The sequence below is a fragment of the Protopterus annectens genome, chromosome 7.part0, assembly GCF_019279795.1.
Source record: "Protopterus annectens isolate FY-2018-M chromosome 7.part0, PAN1.0, whole genome shotgun sequence".
NCBI classification, from domain to species: Eukaryota; Metazoa; Chordata; order Ceratodontiformes; family Protopteridae; genus Protopterus; species Protopterus annectens.
This window is the reverse complement of record NC_056739.1, coordinates 1,324,154,089-1,324,169,300: the sequence shown is the minus strand read 5'-3', so window position 1 is coordinate 1,324,169,300 and position 15,212 is coordinate 1,324,154,089. Positions and strand designations below refer to the sequence as shown.

At 39.8% G+C, this 15,212-nt stretch overlaps 1 protein-coding gene across 4 annotated transcripts in view; it reads right to left on the bottom strand.

Annotated features, from left to right (window-relative positions):
* ARNT2 (aryl hydrocarbon receptor nuclear translocator 2) overlaps nucleotides 1–15,212 on the bottom strand; it is a 2,296,360-nt gene that overhangs the window by 97,905 nt on the left and 2,183,243 nt on the right. The window lies entirely within an intron of this gene.

Here is a 15,212-nt window from a genome sequence, read left to right as displayed (position 1 = left end):
GACAGCTCAGAAAGAAGCTTACCTGCATCTGATAAAAGGGCCAAGGAATATTTGGCCATATGAGTTTAATAATTAATTGCCCTGAAGTTGATAATTTATTTCCTTGAAGGCCAGAGTAGCAGAGGTATATATATATATATATTTTCCCTAATCTCTCCATGACTTTGCTCTCTTTATCTGAGGGAAGCAAGGAGGTAGAAGGCAACAATTTGGATGCCTTGTCTGCAGAGACTGAAATGGTAGCAGGGTCTGCAGAGGAACATTTGAAGAGGAATATGAAGTCCTCAGGCACCTTATAAAATCTATCTGAGCACTTGGGGGTTGTAGGCTGGGAATTAGGGCACTTGGACGTAGCTGCAAAGGCATCTAAGAAGGCCGGCAGAGCAGGGGTATGGCAGATGGAGAGGATGAATCCATTTGTAGAAGGTCATAGTACTTTTTTGGGATGTCAGATACCTGGCAGCAGTCCCACTTGAAAAACTCTCTCATTTTCAGGATAATTTCCCCAAAGGAGATATCTTCACAGGAGAATCAGTTCCATTAGATGCCTCTTTGGGTGAGGCATAACCCAAAGGGGACGAAATTTGGCTGAATAAGTCAAGGATTCATCTCCTGATGATTCCTCTTCATCTATAGAAACCTTCTCAGAGGATCTCTTTAAGGGATTAGAGGGAGCCAAGGACTGTCGTAGGGCTATAAAGGGATTGAAGGCCTTGAGAGAAAGCATGCCAATCCGGTGTTTGTTCATGTGGGGGTGGGGGGAAACATGTTTGGTCTTGAGCTTTTTTCTTTTTTGGAACCTCCATGTCATGGAAGGTGGATGGGGCAAACATTGGCCTGCATTCCACCATACTGGTAGGAACATTCTCCTGCACAATGATCTGGGTGACACCATGCAGACCTTCAGTAATAACAAGCCGTGGTTCCCCCCTACGCCCAAGTCGGATATGTGCAATTCCCTTGTGGACGTGCTGGTAGGGTCCTTCACGGCCTCCACTGTGGTACCCGTCAAAGGAACATGTACCGATTCTGGGATGGTGTGCAGGCCAATATTGGCCTCGGGAAAGACACATGGATCAGAGGGAGCAGCAGGTACATCAGGCCATGGCTTCTTGGCCTTTTTTGGTTGACGCTCACCTAAAGGGCCTGACACCGCCTCCATATCACGTGCGAGATGCTTAAGGCCCTGATTCTCAAGATATAATTTAAGGGAAGCTAAACAGCTACGAGGCTTTACAGACAGCACAGGCAGTATGGTCATGGTCTGGGCCTAGGCGTGAGAGCCCTTATGTGGAATCTGCTCTTCACATTGACACTTGCCCTTCCTAGTTGATGCGTAACCACAGCAAGATACAGTAACCAAAATACTAAAGAAAAAATCCCAGTGGGGTACTTATCTGAACCAAAGTTTGTAACTTGTCTGAAGAGTGACAACCGGAGTAGGTGATCAGACAGGGGGCCGAAAAGTTCTGAGGTTGGTACATGCTGATTTCTGCTTTATACCCGACGTCTCTTTATGGCTGACGTACATTTGCTGATGTGTGGCATCCCAGGTACCTAACAGTAGCTTTAGACTTTTGTATCCTGCCCGGACATATGAGTCAGCCGGTGGCGGACTCCTTCATTTTATGAATACTGCAGCATATGAACAGAAGAACATCTAGAATGTACTTAGAACAATGCTACTAGATACTGCTGTAAAACACTTTAACTAAACCTATTCTTACAGACCTTAAATAATCTAGCACCAGTATGTAATAAAAGAGTGAAGTCCAACCCCACACCATGGCTAACAAAAGAAACAAAAAACTCATTACAAAAAAGGGATAAATCCCGGAAAAAATGGTATAAAAATAGAACTCAAAATGCCTTAAAGCAATTTAGACATCTTAGAAACCTTGCAAAACTCCATATCAAACAGGAAAAGCAAACATACTATACCAACCTACAGCACAAACATCAAAACAACTCAAAACTTTTTTGTTATCAAAAAATAAACTACTCCACCCTGGCAAGACCACCAATCCCTCTCCAAAAACAGACAATATGACAGACTCTATCGACACATAGTTTAATTCCTACCTTATACAATCAATATTACCTCTCTTAGACATACCCCCTCTCTCTAACTCCAACCAAAACTACCCACAGCTCTTCAATTTTAGTCCAGTACCCACCTCACTAATAATGAAATTGCTCCTTAAACTAAAACTACTTGCATAGCTGTAGACCAACTATCATCAGACTACCTAAAAATGGCCAGAGAAGTCACAGTCTTTCCTGTGTCCATACTAATTAACAAGTCCATAGCAGAAAGATACATCCCATCTCTGTGGAAAAAAATGCTGCATCATACCACTGCACAAAGGCGGCACATCTACAGAGTTTAATAACTACAGACCAATAACAATTATCTCGTTCCTCTTCAGAATATTAGAGAAATGCATCCATATACAGCTGATGCAATACCTAACCTCAAATAACCTGTTTTAAGAAACACAACATGGCTTTAGGCCCCAGCACAGCATTACTACTGCTCTACTACATTTTATCAATATAATAAACCAGCATATAAACAATGGTTGGCTTGTCTCCATCATGTTCTTAGACTTGTCAAAGACATTTGTTACTGTTTTGCACCAGCAACTGCCCATTCAAGCCTACTCAATGGGCCTTTCAGGGTATTCCTTGCCAAGGTTTCTTAGCTACCTATCTGGAAGGCAAATACCGTTAAATGGCAACAAACCTACTCATCCTTTAAACTGGTTACAACAGGTGTCTTTCAAGGCTCTATCCTGGGTTCTCTCCTATTTAATATATTTAGTATTGCAAGCAGATCAGGCATATTTTTATCAACCAGTAGAGAAGCTGTGGACAACGATTAATAAAGAACTGAAGGAAATTACTTCTTAGGGTAAGGCGGCAAGAATTAACTGGGATAAGTTGTTTCTCTTCACTCCACAAGGTGTTTTAGGATTACCAGATTTGAAGGGATACATTAGAGCCATACAGTTAAGGCTCACATACATAGCTTAAGTAGAAGACTACAAATCAAAGAGGCAAATGATGTTCAAACCGGGGGGGGGGTCACACAATAAGGAATGAATAATATTTTGGATACAGGCACTGAAGGAGAACAGTAACAACCATGTACAATATTACATGTACAAAGTAGCAGAAAATATTCTGAGAACCAAGTCAACATAGGAATGAAGAAAAAGGGATCTTAGCAGTATTGATCACTATAAGTACGGGCACAGAAAATAGGCAACAAGGAGCTGACATTTATTGGCAAAAACTACCAAAACAACCGAGGTATTGGGCAAGTCATAGGGTGGGATGAGGCCATGCCAAAGTTCGGACTGTAGATTGGAGACTACTTTCCCTACCAGGTATTGATAGAGTACAGGCATACAGAAAGGGAAAGGGGAGTGTTAAGTGAAAGATCAGCTCCGGTTGAGTTTATAGTTGCGTCTAGAAAAAGAAGTTATGTCTTACCATAACATTCCATCTGTGTTGTTGATCTTCGTTCACTCATTACTGATGGGTTATCGGTTCCATCCTCTGAACCAAGCCGGCAATATATCAAGCTCATGTCAGCCCAAAACTCTTGAGCCAAGGTCCTACCCAGAATGCTCTGCTCCCCGTTACCTCAGATCGAGTTTGCAAGTTGATAGAAAAAAGTAGGGGCTACCTAGGGTCATAACAGACCTACAATAAAGGAGTATATAAGATCAACCAGGAACCTTCGGAGGAGGACAGACGGTGGGGAGTAATGAATGAACAAAGATCAACAACACAGATGGGACGTTATGGTAAGACATAACTTCTTTATCTGATGTTGTTAATCTTCGTTCATTCCTTACTGATGGGACAGAGTCCCCAGCTACCTGTATCCCTGGGTGGCCCTCATGGAAGGACATTCCTGAGCACCATGCAGCCAAAAGAAGCTCTACATCTGGAAGCCAAATCCAATTTCTAATGAAGAATAAAGGTATGAGGTTTGGCCCAAGTTGCTGCTGAGCAAATATCATTGGGGGAAGCCTTAGCATGGAAAGCTGCTGAAGTTGACATAGACCTTGTAGAATGTGCTTTCACTCTGTGAGGCAAGATGATATTGTTCTTGTTGTAGAAAAAGGTAATGCAATTTCTCAACCATGATGCCAATGTAACGTCTGAGACAGGATGACCTAGTCTTGGTCCAGAAAAAGTTGGTATGATTTAAGAGTAGATTTAGTTCTGTCCAGGTAGAATCGTATTTGCCTATAAACATCCAGGGAGTGTAGGCAATACTCTCCCTTATTAGAATGATTAGGAAAAAATACTGGAAGGTCAATAGACTGGTTGATAGACAGCTCTGACACCACTTTTGGTAAAAAGGAAGAATTAGTTCTCAGTGATACCCTATCCTTATGGAAGATAAGATAGGAATGTTTGATGAATAAGGCTTGAAGTTCTGATAAGTATCTGGCCGATGTGATTGCAATCGGAAACAAAGTTTCATGAGAGATATTTTAAATCACATGAAGACACAGGTTCAAAGTGGGGACTGTTAGGGCTTGCAGGACCAAGGCCAAATCCCAAGGTTGTACTGGTTCTCTAAAGGGAGGTTTTAGGTGAAGAACCCCCTTCAACAAAGTTTTACAGAGTCTATGCGACATGAGCGAAAAATCCTGAAAACCAAGGTGGAAATTTGAAATGGCAGCTAAATCCACATGAATAGTAGAGGCAGACACCCCAGAGTGGAAAAGATGTGACATGTAATCCAAAACCACCAAAACTGGGGCTGACAAGGAGTCTAATTGTTTATTCGCAGCCCAAAAAAATGTAAGCCTGTTTCCTTACCTTTCCTGTAACTAGTGTTCCAGATACAGATTTGCTGTATCCAAGAACTGTATGTAAGCTTCTGAGCCCCCCAAGCCTTTCTGTGTTGGAGGAAAGCCTTCTAGCTTATCAGTGGGAGTGGTAAGCACTAGGTAACCTGTCTGCCACATAAGGAGTGGTTCTGGCCCAGAAATTGTAGTTAATGGCCGTTTGGGCAATCTCTTCCATCTCTCTCAACCTCCTATTTTGAAAGCCTGCATTTGCACTTGTTTCTGCCCTGTAACTCATCTAGTGCAGATACAGATTCTTAGTTTTAGCACTTAAATTTGCTTATTCATGCTCAGCACTGGTTCAGAACTTGTAAGCACTAAATAAGCTACTAATTACTATAGCACTCAACCTTCCTCATTACCTAGAGGAAAACAGTTTTTGTACTTACATTTCTCACTTGCTTAGAGAAAAACAGCTTTTGTACTCACTTTCCTCACTTATGTAGAGGAAAATAGTTTTTTACTCAGGCATGTCCAAGGGTCAAGCTCCCAGTGTTCTCTCCTGTCTATCTGATGAATCTGGGCATCTTGAGGCAATGTAGAAATTGCCTCATGTACACAGACAACCCTCTCCCTCCTACCACTCAACACTACAACCTGTGAGAGATGCACTTATCTAGCCAAACTGGAGGTAAAGCTCTCTCCAACCAAGACTGAACTTGACAGTCATGAGGAGAAGGTAAACATTTGCACCACACCCATCCCATATTCTCACTAAATCTACACCACCAAAATCCACATATAGTAACACAAAAACATTTGCAGAGGCTCTCAATAATAATCTGTCTAAGCAACAGAGACCTCCAAAGCAGAAACGCAAGTAACCTCCATCCCCCAACACAACCCAAATGACACATAGCCCACAGACTCAGTGTGCCACTCCACCACAGCCAATAAGGCAAAAGGTACAGTTGTGTACACTTACCATAAATGCAGATGTTCCAGTGTATTCACTGTTGCAGTCATTACATTTGTGTAATCTGCTGGCAGGTTGCCCTCAGTCAGCCTGAATTCCAAAGTCTTGGGTCCTACGTCGGTTGCTGTTTTCTCTTCCATATCAAAAGAAGAGCACAGTGTTGCAGGTCCACGGATAATTTATTGTAGAAAACACATCCACAAATGAAATAAAACGTAATTAAAATCCACAATGGTAGACATCCAAAATGGTTAAGCGCTTTCATCAAATAAATTGACTTCCTCAGAACACAATGACTAATAAAGTTCAGTTTTAAATACATGAATTCTAATTAGTCAGAAATTCAAAATGACCAATCATGTTTAATGACAGCTCCCTCCTCATGAATAAATATTCCCTCCTCATAAATATGTTAAATACATAGTTGTTTAAAAAGAAAGAAAATAGCAATCTCATCATAAAATACACACACATGAATATTTCATTTCAGTAAAAAACTTGTAATGAAAATATACACTACAATAATCTAAAATGTTACTACACTAAACCTGCCTTTTCTTTTATAATAGGCATAATAGAGATATGTTCATTAAGCCCTGGGGGGGAATCAGCAGCCAGCCGCAGTTGCCACAATAATTCCTTTTTATACAAAACATTTTGCCAGTCCCCACCCCTGGCTTCAATGGTGACAAATTCTAATATACCAAACTTGTAAGACTGAAAATTACTACAGGTGACATTATGTTTAAACAATGCACTAGTATCTTTTTCATTTTTGATATCAGACAAGTGTTCGTATATCCTATTTTTCAGTTTTCTTTCCGTCTTACCTACATAAAAGAAAGAACAACAGCAGCACTTAGCTATATATACAAGTTTACTTGAATCACAGTTGCCACTCATTAAAAAAAATATGGCTCTTGTTTTGATTGTCAAGAATAATAATATTATCTTTTAAAATATATCTACAATAGGAACATCTACCACAAGGTTTACTACTCCCTCTCTTAACCCTGGTGCTGTTCAAAGTATAATCCTTCTCCAATATAGTCTTCATACTGGGTCCAACCTTGGTGGAAAAAATAGGTTGTTGGCCCAATATACAATATATTTCAGCATTGGCTCTAAAAATATTCCAGTTTTTTATTAGAGTTCCTTTTATGTAAGAATACAAGGGACTGTATTGTACCACACAGGCATGCTGGATATCAGGTTTATCATGAACTTGGGTATCTTGACTTGTATCTTGACTAACAGGTTGGGATCCTAACCTACCCACACCAAGCAATGGGGTATACACCTTGCCCCATTTATTTAAAACCTCTTCAAGAATAGGGTCAATAAAATGTACAGGATACCCTCTCTCTAAAAACATCTCCCTTAAATATTGAAACTCTACTATAACATCATCTTTCCTAGTGATCATTCTAACAACTCTTATAGCTTGACCCTTAATAATACTATTTTTCTGATGTACAGGATGATGACTGGTGTAGTGCAAGTAACTATTACAGAAAGTCTTTTTACGATAAATTTTAGAAATAAAATTATCATGCCCTTTAATGATTATGGTGTCCAAGAAGCTAATTTCTTGGGAATGAAACTGATAAGTGAACTTTAAATAATCTGTTGTTTGATTCAAATACTGAACAAACTCAATCAATTCAGACCCACCAACCCACACAATAAAAATATCGTCCAGAAAGCGACCATAATATTTAATATTAGAAAAAAAAGTTGTTATTCTGAAAAATATACTTATATTCCCAACCCAGAAGCACCAAGTTAGCATACAAGGGTGCACACGCAGCACCCATTGCAACACCTTTTAATTGTTGAAAATATTCACCTTCAAAAAATAAATAATTGTTCTCCAAAATGAGATTCATAAGCTCACATACCAACAGTACTTCATCTGAGCTCAAAAAAGAATGACAAAATAGGACCTCTTCAAAAAAACACAAACCTTCTGCTTTTGGGATACAAGAAAATAAGTCCTGAACATCTATAGTCAAAAGGACACAGTCCACTGACCATAGTTCTTTCTTAAACTGTCCCAGAAAATCCCAGGAATCTCTTAAAAGGTGTGGAAATTTATTCAAGACATGTTTCAATTTCTTATCCACAAAGACCGCCAAATTGTGGGTTTTAGAGCCTGCTGCTGCCACAATAGGTCTAAAAGGTGGTTTGTTCAAATTTTTATGTATCTTTGGTATACCGAATATTAGTGGAATTTTCGGAAACTTATTCATGAAAAAATCATACTCATCCCTAGTAATTCTCTGATCCATAAGATATTCATATAAGTAGCTATCAAGTCTACTATATGAAATGTGTATTTCATTCCTTGAACATGGAGAATAGCTATCAACCGGGAATAAAATATTTTGCATATCATTAGTATAATCTTCACGGTTGTACAATACCACCCCCCCCCCACCTTTATCAGGTGTCATAATTCTGATCTTTTTGTCCTCCCTCAAGCTAACCAATAATTGTTTCTCCTTGGGGTTCAAATTGGCAAACACCCTTCTTTTTTCCCCTCCATATTTTGTATAAATCCTCCTTAACTAGTTTTTCATATGTTGTAACTAACGGATGTAGTGGGGGGTTAAAGGTACTACTTCTCTTCACAGTAACACTCGGTACCTCAAGATGAGTTTTATCTGAAAACATATTTAAATTTAACTTTCTAAAATATATCTCTAAATCCACCAACACTTGACCTATATCAGGTATTTTAGTTGGCACAAATTTAATTCCTCTGGAAAATAATGAAAATAAATCCTTAGTGACAGGTACATCTGAATAGTTATATATATTAAACCCATCCGAACTGTATAAAATGTTGTCCACACTTTGTATTTGAGTCTCAGAATCTACCATTTGTTGTGTCCGTAGGTTTGTTGCGCTGCCCTGCTGTACGTTTTGTATACTCCTTGTCTGCGATTTGCTATTCTTTCTGAGCGTCTGGGTAATGGAAAATCCTGTGGGTCAACAAAACATTCTAGCTCAAATTCCTCAAAACCATCACCACTTGGTTCAAGAGTAAAATTGGAGCCCATTTTAGCCATACCTCTCTTGTCATTACCACTTTCTCTATCATAAAAAAACAGTTTATCGGTGGGGTAAACTTGTTCTAATTTATACTGTTTGATATCCCTATCCAGTTTGTGGAGCTTTTTTTTAAAAATATTATCACATTTCTGGTCCACTCTGGAAATAATTTTACAAAATAAACTTTCATACTGGTTAAACAATAAATCAGATATAATTTGTTCATGTAAAAAATTCACTTCATCATGTAGCTTTTGTTCCATTCCCTCATATAAAGAAACAGTTTTACCTAACAATTCTAAACCCCATCGATCAAACATATCTGTAAAACCCCTCACAATATCAGCATCATAGTATATACCATAAGGAAATTTAAAAACTCTCAGGCCTTGCGGAACTAATTTTTGCTTAATATATTCATTTAAATAACAAACTTCCATTTGGCACATCTTAAATTTAAACAACTTTTTTTCAAAACTATATATCATGTCTTTAATAGAATTAAAGTCAAACTGTTTGTTTGTACTAGGTGCAGAAACACCTGTACTCCGCTTTGAATTTGGATAATTAAAAACAAAATGTTTCTGAAATAAATTACTGAAACATTCCTTCTTGTTTCTGATGGCATTTTCCTCATTACAAAAGCGAAAGTCACTTCTTTTACTGCCATTAAATTGTTCTCTACACCCTGGCAGTGCATTAACGCCAGAATTAAAGTCAGAAAAATTATTGTCATTAGCCTTAGCACAAACAGTACCTGTATTGGAGCACTCTGCACAGCGAGTCCGTTTGTTATTAGAAGCTTCAACCGGTGATGCCAAAATATCACCCTCAAAATGAACCACACAATTGTTGTTATTAGGTTTTTTAGAACGACCTGGTCCCACGCCATCCTCCGATGCAGAAGCACTGTTAGTATAGCAAGGGGGACATCCTCGTTCCTCTTGATGTATTTGCGCCGTCGTGATGACATCATCGATATTCTTAAAGTGGCAATGTGATCCACAAGGCTCTAAAACAGGTATATTGTCCTTACTTGTAACATTGCCGTTTTTAGAGTTATGTGGAGGGAGAATAACTGAATCCTTGTTAGAATATTGTGAAAAAAGCTCGATTAACTTAGTTAATTCACCCTTTAGTTCAGCCACATCCTTCTTCAAGGATAAGATTTCAGACTGGCTGGAATCCATTATTGGAGAGAGGCTGAAGGGTTCCGGAGACCCCATAGCAACAACCACTAAACAAAAAACGAAATCCAAAAAGTAGTGGAAAGTGCTCAAAAACAAACCAAATCAAAAGAAGAGCACAGTGTTGCGGGTCCACGGATAATTTATCGTAGAAAACACATCCACAAATGAAATAAAACGTAATTAAAATCCACAATGGTAGACATCCAAAATGGTTAAGCGCTTTCATCAAATAAATTGACTTCCTCAGAACACAATGACTAATAAAGTTCAGTTTTAAATACATAAATTCTAATTAGTCAGAAATTCAAAATGACCAATCATGTTCAATGACAGCTCCCTCCTCATGAATAAATATTCCCTCCTCATAAATATGTTAAATACATAGTTGTTTAAAAAGAAAGAAAATAGCAATCTCATCATAAAATACACACACATGAATATTTCATTTCAGTAAAAAACTTGTAATGAAAATATACACTACAATAATCTAAAATGTTACTACACTAAACCTGCCTTTTCTTTTAAAATAGGCATACTAGAGATATGTTCATTAAGCCCTGATTTGATTTGATTTGTTTTTGAGCACTTTCCACTACTTTTTGGATTTTGTTTTCTCTTCCATGACGTCAGGTCGTCAGGGGTTTAAAACATGCAGCCGACACCGTTTTCTTTAGTCTTTCTTGCCCCCGATGTCAGGTGCCCCCAAAAAGGTAGCAATATAATATACATATATATATATATATATATATATATATATATATATATATATATATATATATATATATATATATATATATATATATACATACATGCCTTAATATAAACTTTACCTTCATCTACAAGCAAATACACCACATAGGTTGTAGAAGACAGAGAAGGAAAGAAACTTTAGAATGACTGGGGGATGGCAGGAGGGTAACCTGGACTGCAACAGTGAATACACTCTAACATCTACATTTATGGTAAGTGTACACAACTTTACCATGTCATTACATTTGGGTAGAATCCCAAAGCTATGGTTGGGTGGCTGGAGCTAAACAGCATTAGGTGCGGCTATAAGGCCCTGCGGCACTGCAGTGGCAAAGCCTGCCCTGGACTTAGAGTAAAGAGGCAAATGGTAATGCTTTGTAAATGTGTGAACAGAACTCCAAGTAGCAGCCTCTAGAATGTCTTTGGTCGGTACTCCTCTGAGAAAGGCTGATGAAGTAGCTGCAGCTCTGTTGGAATGAGACCTAATGCCCTTGGGCACAGGTTTACCATGGTGTAAGTAGCAGAAACGGATGCAGTGGCCTAACTACTTTGAAATTGTCTGCTTTGAAATAGCCTTCCCTTCTGATCCTGCAGCATATGACACTAGTAATTTCTCAGTTTTTCTTAGAGCTTTAGTCCTGCTCAAGTAGAATCTTAGCTATCTGTGTACATCCAAGGAATGCAGAATCCTCTCTCCTTTGTTCTGTGGATTTGGATAAAAAGTTGGCAGATGAATTGTTTGGTTAAGAGCCACACTGGAAACCACCTTAGGCATAAAAGTAGGATTTGTCCTCAGAGACACCCTGCCTGGGTAAAATATGATAAAAGGCTCTACAGCCATGAGGGCCTGTAGCTCTGAAACTCTTCTTGCTGAAGTAATTGCTAGTAGCAGAGCTGTCTTCCATGATAAGAACTTTATATCAGCGGTAGCAGCTGGTTCAAATGGAGGCAGGGTGAGCTTTTCCAACACATAATTGTGGTCCCATGCAGGTAATGGTGATCTTCTAGGAGGCCTTAAATTTTTGGCTCCTCTAAGATACTGCTTTACTAAAGATGAGAAAAGATTGGTGGCTCTGTATTGTGATGAGCCAAAATGGCAGAGGCATGGATTTTGATTGATGAGAAAGACAGGCCTTTGTCAAGCATCTCAGTCAAGTATTGTTATATCGGAGGAATATGTGGCTCTGCTGTATCAGTTCCTTGTGCTTGATTCCAAGCAGAGAATCTCTTCCATTTGTCAGCATAAGATTTTCTAGTACTAGGCCTTCTGGTTTCCAAAATTACATCCATCACAGCTTTACTGAGAGGTGTCGTTTGCATGATTACATGATTAGCCATGCTGCCAGGTTCAGAGTCTGTAGTTGATTGTGCAGGATCTGATTGTTTTGCTGGGACAGTACTTGTGGTCTTTGAGGCAAGGTCCAAGCTGGGTATTGAGACAAGCTCCTTAGGACTGGGTACCAGTATTGGCGGGGCCAGTACGGGGCAATTAATATCATCTTTGGCTTCTCTTGTCTGACTTTTAGGAGGACCTTGGGTAGAAGAGGCAGAGGAGGAAAGGCGTAAACTGATGGTTTTTTCCACTTTCCATGCTTGTCTGTGATAAGTTATTGTGCACAATCTTTTCAATTGGTAATTTTGAGGAGAAGCAGATAGATCTATATCTGGGCTCCCCCATTTCTCTGTTATCATGCTGAAGACTTGTGGATTTAGTTTCCACTCATGAGGATCCATAAGGTTTCTGCTTAAATCGTCTGCCAGTGTTTTGTTTTCCTGGCAGGAATTGAGCTTGAAGATGTATTTGGTAGGTCAAAGCTGTGTCCCACAGTGCCATGGCTAATCTGCAAAGGAGGTATGAGTGTGTGCCCCCTTGCTTGTTTATATACCACATGACTGTGGTGTTGTCCCTCTTTATCAGTAGCTGCCCTGGATGAAGTAAGTCATTGAATGCTGTTAGGGCATTTTGAACAGCTAGTATCTCTTTCTGGTTGATATGTAGATGCATTTGTTTTGGTGCCCATATGCTCTGAATGCATCTTCCTGCCATGTGGGCCCCCCAGGCATAGTCTGATGCATCTGTTATTAAGGTTTTGCTGGCAGGAGGTAGAGTGAAGGGTCGTCCCATGTTTTGCTGACAGGTCTTTGCCCACCACAGAAACTCCTGTTGCATGCAGGGAATGAGAGGAATCATTGTTTCCAGACTGTGTGAATGTTGACTCCATAAACGTTTTAGGTACCATTGAAGTTTCCTCATATGTAGTCTTGCATATGGAATTAGTAGGATGCAGGATGCCATGAAGCCCAGAGCCTGCAGAATTTGTCTTGCAGAAAACTGTGCTTTTGTTGCCGTCAGTTTGAAGTAAGTAGTCAGTTGCCTTTGTCTGGCGTGAGGTAAGCCATCTGGGCAGTTGTATGCAAGCTTGCACCCAGGAATGTTATCTTTGAGAGGGTAAAAGTTGTGATTTATTTTCGTTTATTGTGTACCCCAGGCATGTTAGAAGCCTTTTCACAAATGCCAGGTGTCGAAGAAGAGTGTCCTTGTTCTCTGCTTGACTGAGATAGTCATCCAAGTAAGGATATATTTGTATACTTCTTTGTCTGCAAAATGCAATTACTGGTGCCAGGCACTTTGTAAAGACCCTGGGCGAAGTAGATAAGCCAACGGGCAGTGCAGAGATTTGGTAATGCATTAAGCCAGCCTTGAATCTGAGGTATCTTCTGCACATCTGTCTTATTGGGACATTCAGGTATGCCTCTTTTAGGTCTAAAGTCACCAGGCAGGCATTCTTGCCCAGCATGGGCAGAAGCCGCTGCAAAGTCAGCATTTTGAATTTTGGAATGTCCAGGAATGTGTTCAAAATCGATAAATCCAGTATTGTCCGCCAGGCCTTGTCCTTTCTGGGTACCAAGAACAGTCAAGTAAAAACCTTGTCCTTTTTCCTGTTCTGGTACTGTCTGAATGGCCCTCATATCCATGAGTGATGTAACCTGTTTCTGTGCCTCTGCCCATTGATTTTTTTGGCAGATATGGCCAACCATTTGTCACTGGCACAGTGTGGAAATGGAATCTGTATCCCTGTGATACGATGTTTAGTACCCACTTGTCCTGGGTTATTAACTGCCAATTTTGAGCAAAATTGCAAATTTTTCCCCTATGGGTGCTGCCAAAAGATAAGTTCTTGGTATAGGCAGAGGGAAGTCATTGGGATTGCTTTCTGTAGGTTTGCGCTTTATCTCCTCCAGATTTGGAGGTGGATGCACCCCATTCCTTTGACCTATATGAGTCTTGCGCTTGGTATCTAGAACCCTTAGGGCATCTGGATTTGCCCCTTTGAGCTCTGTCTGACACAGGAAAGGACCAATTTTCTGTAGGCCAGTGTCTACTGAATCTTGGTGGCTGCACTTGTAAGAAGTCTTTAACAGTTTGCATAGACTTAGCTTTGTCTTCCATTTTCTTTAAAACCTCTTCTGCCTTAATACCAAATAGAGAATCACACAGTAAAGGTGCATCTAGCAATTTAGCTTTAACATGATCAGGCAAATTTGGTTCCTTTAACCAAGCATGCCTCCTAATCACAGATCCAGTAACTGTGCCCCTGCAGGAGGCCTCTAAAGAATCAAAACCACATTGCAAAGTATGCTTTCCAACTTGTTCACCTGCATGCAATAATTCCTGCAATTCTTTATTTTCTGCACATTCTGAAATCAACATCATTTTTTGTTTCAGCAATCCCATAACATGTTGTTGGTACTTAAGCATATGAAATTGACAGTTTAAGGCCCTGATTGCCAAGGTTGCAGATGTATAAACCTTTTTTCCCCATCTGTCCAGTGCCCTTGAATCTCTGTCAGAGGGGGTAGGATTTTTTGCTGTTGAGGCCTTAAATCCCGTTGGGCCCTGTGAAATAGTTTCAGGATCAGCAGCAGGGTTTCTAAATAAAAATTTATGTGAGTCAGGGACCCTGTAATATCTATCAGGCTTACTGGGAGCCGGAGGTAAGAGGTCAGGGGTCAAAACTGACTCAGAAAACACATCATCCACAATGTCTAAAACAGGGGGAATGGCTAAAGGCTTGTGCTGAGGGTGAAGAAGGAAATTCCTGAGCCTCTTTTTTGATTCTGAGAAGTCTTGACTCTCCTAGTGAAAATGCTCCCACAAAGTATGCAGGGTTTCTCCAAATGAATAATCCTCAGGAGGAGATGCAGATGGAATAGACTCCTCAGCATCAGAATCCTCATAGGGAGGTATAGATAATTCCCGATCAGAAGAAATAGAAACCTGATCTGAAGATTCATAATCAGTGTCTTGCCAAGGCCTCTTATCTGGAAAGGATGGCTACCCCTGACCAAGGTAATAAGGTCTTCAGCCATTTTGATCATCTGTTTTTTAGGCATAGAGGCATGTGCACGTGGCTCATGTGTTTG